The following is a 9,254-nucleotide window of genomic DNA, read 5'->3' on the forward strand; positions in this document are numbered from 1 at the left end:
GAAATGGCAGGATATTATTCTGTTTCATGGCTGAGCAGTATTCCATGCTCTATGTGTACCAACTCTTCACTTTCCATTCATCTGGGGATGGACATTGTGTTTTTACTTTCAAGACTTGGCTGTTGTCAATAGGTGGCTAGTGACAGCTGGGGCACCCGTGTCTCTCTAAAGTACACATGGTTCTGCAAACGCTTCCAAAACACTGCAGAGGAAAGAACACTCCCAAACTCATTGTACGAAGCCATCCACCTGATCCCCAAACCAGACAAAGATACTACAAGAAAAGAAAACTGGAGAGCAATATCACCGATGAACTTAGATGCAAAAATCCTCAACAAGATACTAGCCAACAGACTCCAACATGACATTAAAAGGATCACGCACCATGACACTGTGTTTTTACTTTCAAGCCTTGGCTCTTGTCAATAGGTGTGCAGGGGTCGCTGGCCTGCCCGGGTCTCCCCAAATGATACTTTACTGTGCAAAGACAGCCAGGAGGTGGATTGCCACATCATGTGGCCGGCTCTCTGCTTTTGTTTTTCTTTGGCAGGAATCTCTTGATTGTTTTCAGTGGTGCCTGTTACCAGGGCGCAATACCACCAGTGGCTTAGGAGGCTTCCCTTTTCTCCAGGCCCTCTCCCGAAGGTACTGCTTCCAGACGTATTGACACTGGCAATCCTAACGGCTGCCAGGTGAAACCGCGAAAGCGTTTCAATTTCCATTTCTCCCATTCGCATGGTCGTGGAGCATATTTCCTGGGCCTTTCTTAGAAACCAACACAAAGGGAAACAAAACACGCATGGTGAATTCAACTTACCTCTTGAAACCGCCTGTTGCCAATCAATCCTGTTTCGGGCTCTTTTCCAGTGCCTATCCCCAGGACATTTTTGCAGCGGGGGTGTCAATTACAACCCCGCTGGCCTTTTGAACAGGAAGGGCCGCTGAGCTCCCTTTGGAACGTTGTAGTTACAGGAGGCGGCCACAAGGCGGCAGCATTTTCCCACAGCTGGTCGGATTCCCCAGGAACGCAGACCTTGCACACACGCGTGTTCTTGGAATATGAATTAGAGAGGAACGTGTCCGGACAGACACCTAAGGGCTTGTGTCTCACTCCTTCTCCCACTTACCCTTCCCACTCTCGATTCATCACACCCCCTGCAAACCCCTCCTGAAGAGTGTGTTGTCGGAGGCAAGTGGGGTGACTCTAAGGAAGGAGGTGAATGGCGGGAACCCCACCAGCAGGAGACCTGGACACCAGGTGATGTTTGAACACTGTTGTGCATGTCGGACCACCATCCTCTGGCTGCAGTGGGCTTGGCTTAGCTGCAGGAGGGCACACCTACATCTACAGAGACTGCCGCCAACCAGAAGGGACCAGGCACCACAGGTCCAAAGGGGTTAATTCGCTGGTGCGACCCACTCCCGCGCCGACCTGCCTCACTGTGACCACACTCCAACTTTGGTGCCCAAGCCTGCTCACGCTCCAGGGAAGTGACACCCGCGCATCTCTCTGAGGCCTGAGAGGAACATACTGGATCTCGATCATTTTGCTTTTTATAGAGATTCTAATTTCTGTCCATGTCTAGTGAATTTACAATGCTGTTGACTTTCGCTGTGCAGCACCTTGATTCAGTTCTCCGTGTATGTATATATATACACATCCATTCTCTTTCGCATTCTCTTCCCACGTAGCTTAGTCCAGGGTGGTGCCGACCGCTCCCTGTGCTTTGTAGAAGGTGGTTGTGGATCGTCTGCTTAATACATATTAGAATGCATGTGTTAATCCCACCCTCCTCATTCAACCCACCTCCGCATGCCTTTGCCCTCTCGAAACCCTGTACTTGCGTTCTAAATCTGTGACTCTGTTTGTGCTTTCTACTTTCCTGGTATCGACTTTGAGATGCCACCTATACGTGCTATCGCTGGAATTTTCTCTTTCTCTGTTGGACGTCCCATGCTGAGTACAGGGAACTCCGGATCTATCGAAGATGCTGGAAATGGCAGGATATTATTCTGTTTCATGGCTGAGCAGTATTCCATGCTCTATGTGTACCAACTCTTCACTTTCCATTCATCTGGGGATGGACATTGTGTTTTTACTTTCAAGACTTGGCTGTTGTCAATAGGTGGCTAGTGACAGCTGGGGCACCCGTGTCTCTCTAAAGTACACATGGTTCTGCAAACGCTTCCAAAACACTGCAGAGGAAAGAACACTCCCAAACTCATTGTACGAAGCCATCCACCTGATCCCCAAACCAGACAAAGATACTACAAGAAAAGAAAACTGGAGAGCAATATCACCGATGAACTTAGATGCAAAAATCCTCAACAAGATACTAGCCAACAGACTCCAACATGACATTAAAAGGATCACACACCATGACACTGTGTTTTTACTTTCAAGCCTTGGCTCTTGTCAATAGGTGTGCAGGGGTCGCTGGCCTGCCCGGGTCTCCCCAAATGATACTTTACTGTGCAAAGACAGCCAGGAGGTGGATTGCCACATCATGTGGCCGGCTCTCTGGTTTTGTTTTGTTTTTGGCAGGAATCTCTTGATTGTTTTCAGTGGTGCCTGTTACCAGGGCGCAATACCACCAGTGGCTTAGGAGGCTTCCCTTTTCTCCAGGCCCTCTCCCGAAGGTATTGCTTCCAGACGTATTGACACTGGCAATCCTAACGGCTGCCAGGTGAAACCGCGAAGGCGTTTCAATTTCCATTTCTCCCATTCGCATGGGCGTGGAGCATATTTCCTGGGCCTTTCTTAGAAACCAACACAAAGGGAAACAAAACACGCATGGTGAATTCAACTTACCTCTTGAAACCGCCTGTTGCCAATCAATCCTGTTTCAGGCTCTTTTCCAGTGCCTATCCCCAGGACATTTTTGCAGCGGGGGTGTCAATTACAACCCCGCTGGCCTTTTGAACAGGAAGGGCCGCTGAGCTCCCTTTGGAACGTTGTAGTTACAGGAGGCGGCCACAAGGCGGCAGCATTTTCCCACAGCTGGTCGGATTCCCCAGGAACGCAGACCTTGCGCACACGCGTGTTCTTGGAATATGAATTAGAGAGGAACGTGTCCGGACAGACACCTAAGGGCTTGTGTCTCACTCCTTCTCCCACTTACACTTCACACTCTCGATTCATCACATCCCCTGCAAACCCCTCCTGAAGAGTGTGTTGTCGGAGGCAAGTGGGGTGACTCTAAGGAAGGAGGTGAATGGCAGGAACCCCACCAGCAGGAGACCTGGACACCAGGTGATGTTTGAACACTGTTGTGCATGTCGGACCACCATCCTCTGGCTGCAGTGGGCTTGGCTTAGCTGCAGGAGGGCACACCTACATCTACAGAGACTGCTGCCAACCAGAAGGGACCAGGCACCACAGGTCCAAAGGGGATAATTCGCTGGTGCGACCCACTCCCGCGCCGACCTGCCTCACTGTGACCACACTCCAACTTTGGTGCCCAAGCCTGCTCACGCTCCAGGGAAGTGACACCCGCGCATCTCTCTCAGGCCTGAGAGGAACATACTGGATCTCGATCATTTTGCTTTTTATAGAGATTCTAATTTCTGTCCATGTCTAGTGAATTTACAATGCTGTTGACTTTCGCTGTGCAGCACCTTGATTCAGTTCTCCGTGTATGTATATATATACACATCCATTCTCTTTCGCATTTTCTTCCCACGTAGCTTAGTCCAGGGTGGTGCCGACCGCTCCCTGTGCTTTGTAGAAGGTGGTTGTGGATCGTCTGCTTTATACATATTAGAATGCATGTGTTAATCCCACCCTCCTCATTCAACCCACCTCCGCATGCCTTTGCCCTCTCGAAACCCTGTACTTGCGTTCTAAATCTGTGACTCTGTTTGTGCTTTCTACTTTTCTGGTATCGACTTTGAGATGCCACCTATACGTGCTATCGTTGGAATTTTCTCTTTCTCTGTTGGACGTCCCATGCTGAGTACAGGGAACTCCGGATCTATCGAAGATGCTGGAAATGGCAGGATATTATTCTGTTTCATGGCTGAGCAGTATTCCATGCTCTATGTGTACCAACTCTTCACTTTCCATTCATCTGGGGATGGACATTGTGTTTTTACTTTCAAGACTTGGCTGTTGTCAATAGGTGGCTAGTGACAGCTGGGGCACCCGTGTCTCTCTAAAGTACACATGGTTCTGCAAACGCTTCCAAAACACTGCAGAGGAAAGAACACTCCCAAACTCATTGTACGAAGCCATCCACCTGATCCCCAAACCAGACAAAGATACTACAAGAAAAGAAAACTGGAGAGCAATATCACCGATGAACTTAGATGCAAAAATCCTCAACAAGATACTAGCCAACAGACTCCAACATGACATTAAAAGGATCACGCACCATGACACTGTGTTTTTACTTTCAAGCCTTGGCTCTTGTCAATAGGTGTGCAGGGGTCGCTGGCCTGCCCGGGTCTCCCCAAATGATACTTTACTGTGCAAAGACAGCCAGGAGGTGGATTGCCACATCATGTGGCCGGCTCTCTGCTTTTGTTTTTCTTTGGCAGGAATCTCTTGATTGTTTTCAGTGGTGCCTGTTACCAGGGCGCAATACCACCAGTGGCTTAGGAGGCTTCCCTTTTCTCCAGGCCCTCTCCCGAAGGTACTGCTTCCAGACGTATTGACACTGGCAATCCTAACGGCTGCCAGGTGAAACCGCGAAAGCGTTTCAATTTCCATTTCTCCCATTCGCATGGTCGTGGAGCATATTTCCTGGGCCTTTCTTAGAAACCAACACAAAGGGAAACAAAACACGCATGGTGAATTCAACTTACCTCTTGAAACCGCCTGTTGCCAATCAATCCTGTTTCGGGCTCTTTTCCAGTGCCTATCCCCAGGACATTTTTGCAGCGGGGGTGTCAATTACAACCCCGCTGGCCTTTTGAACAGGAAGGGCCGCTGAGCTCCCTTTGGAACGTTGTAGTTACAGGAGGCGGCCACAAGGCGGCAGCATTTTCCCACAGCTGGTCGGATTCCCCAGGAACGCAGACCTTGCACACACGCGTGTTCTTGGAATATGAATTAGAGAGGAACGTGTCCGGACAGACACCTAAGGGCTTGTGTCTCACTCCTTCTCCCACTTACCCTTCCCACTCTCGATTCATCACACCCCCTGCAAACCCCTCCTGAAGAGTGTGTTGTCGGAGGCAAGTGGGGTGACTCTAAGGAAGGAGGTGAATGGCGGGAACCCCACCAGCAGGAGACCTGGACACCAGGTGATGTTTGAACACTGTTGTGCATGTCGGACCACCATCCTCTGGCTGCAGTGGGCTTGGCTTAGCTGCAGGAGGGCACACCTACATCTACAGAGACTGCCGCCAACCAGAAGGGACCAGGCACCACAGGTCCAAAGGGGTTAATTCGCTGGTGCGACCCACTCCCGTGCCGACCTGCCTCACTGTGACCACACTCCAACTTTGGTGCCCAAGCCTGCTCACGCTCCAGGGAAGTGACACCCGCGCATCTCTCTGAGGCCTGAGAGGAACATACTGGATCTCGATCAGTTTGCTTTTTATAGAGATTCTAATTTCTGTCCATGTCTAGTGAATTTACAATGCTGTTGACTTTCGCTGTGCAGCACCTTGATTCAGTTCTCCGTGTATGTATATATATACACATCCATTCTCTTTCGCATTCTCTTCCCACGTAGCTTAGTCCAGGGTGGTGCCGACCGCTCCCTGTGCTTTGTAGAAGGTGGTTGTGGATCGTCTGCTTTATACATATTAGAATGCATGTGTTAATCCCACCCTCCTCATTCAACCCACCTCCGCATGCCTTTGCCCTCTCGAAACCCTGTACTTGCGTTCTAAATCTGTGACTCTGTTTGTGCTTTCTACTTTTCTGGTATCGACTTTGAGATGCCACCTATACGTGCTATCGTTGGAATTTTCTCTTTCTCTGTTGGACGTCCCATGCTGAGTACAGGGAACTCCGGATCTATCGAAGATGCTGGAAATGGCAGGATATTATTCTGTTTCATGGCTGAGCAGTATTCCATGCTCTATGTGTACCAACTCTTCACTTTCCATTCATCTGGGGATGGACATTGTGTTTTTACTTTCAAGACTTGGCTGTTGTCAATAGGTGGCTAGTGACAGCTGGGGCACCCGTGTCTCTCTAAAGTACACATGGTTCTGCAAACGCTTCCAAAACACTGCAGAGGAAAGAACACTCCCAAACTCATTGTACGAAGCCATCCACCTGATCCCCAAACCAGACAAAGATACTACAAGAAAAGAAAACTGGAGAGCAATATCACCGATGAACTTAGATGCAAAAATCCTCAACAAGATACTAGCCAACAGACTCCAACATGACATTAAAAGGATCACGCACCATGACACTGTGTTTTTACTTTCAAGCCTTGGCTCTTGTCAATAGGTGTGCAGGGGTCGCTGGCCTGCCCGGGTCTCCCCAAATGATACTTTACTGTGCAAAGACAGCCAGGAGGTGGATTGCCACATCATGTGGCCGGCTCTCTGCTTTTGTTTTTCTTTGGCAGGAATCTCTTGATTGTTTTCAGTGGTGCCTGTTACCAGGGCGCAATACCACCAGTGGCTTAGGAGGCTTCCCTTTTCTCCAGGCCCTCTCCCGAAGGTACTGCTTCCAGACGTATTGACACTGGCAATCCTAACGGCTGCCAGGTGAAACCGCGAAAGCGTTTCAATTTCCATTTCTCCCATTCGCATGGTCGTGGAGCATATTTCCTGGGCCTTTCTTAGAAACCAACACAAAGGGAAACAAAACACGCATGGTGAATTCAACTTACCTCTTGAAACCGCCTGTTGCCAATCAATCCTGTTTCGGGCTCTTTTCCAGTGCCTATCCCCAGGACATTTTTGCAGCGGGGGTGTCAATTACAACCCCGCTGGCCTTTTGAACAGGAAGGGCCGCTGAGCTCCCTTTGGAACGTTGTAGTTACAGGAGGCGGCCACAAGGCGGCAGCATTTTCCCACAGCTGGTCGGATTCCCCAGGAACGCAGACCTTGCACACACGCGTGTTCTTGGAATATGAATTAGAGAGGAACGTGTCCGGACAGACACCTAAGGGCTTGTGTCTCACTCCTTCTCCCACTTACCCTTCCCACTCTCGATTCATCACACCCCCTGCAAACCCCTCCTGAAGAGTGTGTTGTCGGAGGCAAGTGGGGTGACTCTAAGGAAGGAGGTGAATGGCGGGAACCCCACCAGCAGGAGACCTGGACACCAGGTGATGTTTGAACACTGTTGTGCATGTCGGACCACCATCCTCTGGCTGCAGTGGGCTTGGCTTAGCTGCAGGAGGGCACACCTACATCTACAGAGACTGCCGCCAACCAGAAGGGACCAGGCACCACAGGTCCAAAGGGGTTAATTCGCTGGTGCGACCCACTCCCGTGCCGACCTGCCTCACTGTGACCACACTCCAACTTTGGTGCCCAAGCCTGCTCACGCTCCAGGGAAGTGACACCCGCGCATCTCTCTGAGGCCTGAGAGGAACATACTGGATCTCGATCAGTTTGCTTTTTATAGAGATTCTAATTTCTGTCCATGTCTAGTGAATTTACAATGCTGTTGACTTTCGCTGTGCAGCACCTTGATTCAGTTCTCCGTGTATGTATATATATACACATCCATTCTCTTTCGCATTCTCTTCCCACGTAGCTTAGTCCAGGGTGGTGCCGACCGCTCCCTGTGCTTTGTAGAAGGTGGTTGTGGATCGTCTGCTTAATACATATTAGAATGCATGTGTTAATCCCACCCTCCTCATTCAACCCACCTCCGCATGCCTTTGCCCTCTCGAAACCCTGTACTTGCGTTCTAAATCTGTGACTCTGTTTGTGCTTTCTACTTTCCTGGTATCGACTTTGAGATGCCACCTATACGTGCTATCGTTGGAATTTTCTCTTTCTCTGTTGGACGTCCCATGCTGAGTACAGGGAACTCCGGATCTATCGAAGATGCTGGAAATGGCAGGATATTATTCTGTTTCATGGCTGAGCAGTATTCCATGCTCTATGTGTACCAACTCTTCACTTTCCATTCATCTGGGGATGGACATTGTGTTTTTACTTTCAAGACTTGGCTGTTGTCAATAGGTGGCTAGTGACAGCTGGGGCACCCGTGTCTCTCTAAAGTACACATGGTTCTGCAAACGCTTCCAAAACACTGCAGAGGAAAGAACACTCCCAAACTCATTGTACGAAGCCATCCACCTGATCCCCAAACCAGACAAAGATACTACAAGAAAAGAAAACTGGAGAGCAATATCACCGATGAACTTAGATGCAAAAATCCTCAACAAGATACTAGCCAACAGACTCCAACATGACATTAAAAGGATCACGCACCATGACACTGTGTTTTTACTTTCAAGCCTTGGCTCTTGTCAATAGGTGTGCAGGGGTCGCTGGCCTGCCCGGGTCTCCCCAAATGATACTTTACTGTGCAAAGACAGCCAGGAGGTGGATTGCCACATCATGTGGCCGGCTCTCTGGTTTTGTTTTGTTTTTGGCAGGAATCTCTTGATTGTTTTCAGTGGTGCCTGTTACCAGGGCGCAATACCACCAGTGGCTTAGGAGGCTTCCCTTTTCTCCAGGCCCTCTCCCGAAGGTATTGCTTCCAGACGTATTGACACTGGCAATCCTAACGGCTGCCAGGTGAAACCGCGAAGGCGTTTCAATTTCCATTTCTCCCATTCGCATGGGCTTGGAGCATATTTCCTGGGCCTTTCTTAGAAACCAACACAAAGGGAAACAAAACACGCATGGTGAATTCAACTTACCTCTTGAAACCGCCTGTTGCCAATCAATCCTGTTTCGGGCTCTTTTCCAGTGCCTATCCCCAGGACATTTTTGCAGCGGGGGTGTCAATTACAACCCCGCTGGCCTTTTGAACAGGAAGGGCCGCTGAGCTCCCTTTGGAACGTTGTAGTTACAGGAGGCGGCCACAAGGCGGCAGCATTTTCCCACAGCTGGTCGGATTCCCCAGGAACGCAGACCTTGCGCACACGCGTGTTCTTGGAATATGAATTAGAGAGGAACGTGTCCGGACAGACACCTAAGGGCTTGTGTCTCACTCCTTCTCCCACTTACCCTTCCCACTCTCGATTCATCACACCCCCTGCAAACCCCTCCTGAAGAGTGTGTTGTCGGAGGCAAGTGGGGTGACTCTAAGGAAGGAGGTGAATGGCGGGAACCCCACCAGCAGGAGACCTGGACACCAGGTGATGTTTGAACACTGT

The sequence above is a fragment of the Hippopotamus amphibius genome, chromosome 6 (assembly GCF_030028045.1).
Source record: "Hippopotamus amphibius kiboko isolate mHipAmp2 chromosome 6, mHipAmp2.hap2, whole genome shotgun sequence".
Classification (NCBI taxonomy): domain Eukaryota; kingdom Metazoa; phylum Chordata; class Mammalia; order Artiodactyla; family Hippopotamidae; genus Hippopotamus; species Hippopotamus amphibius.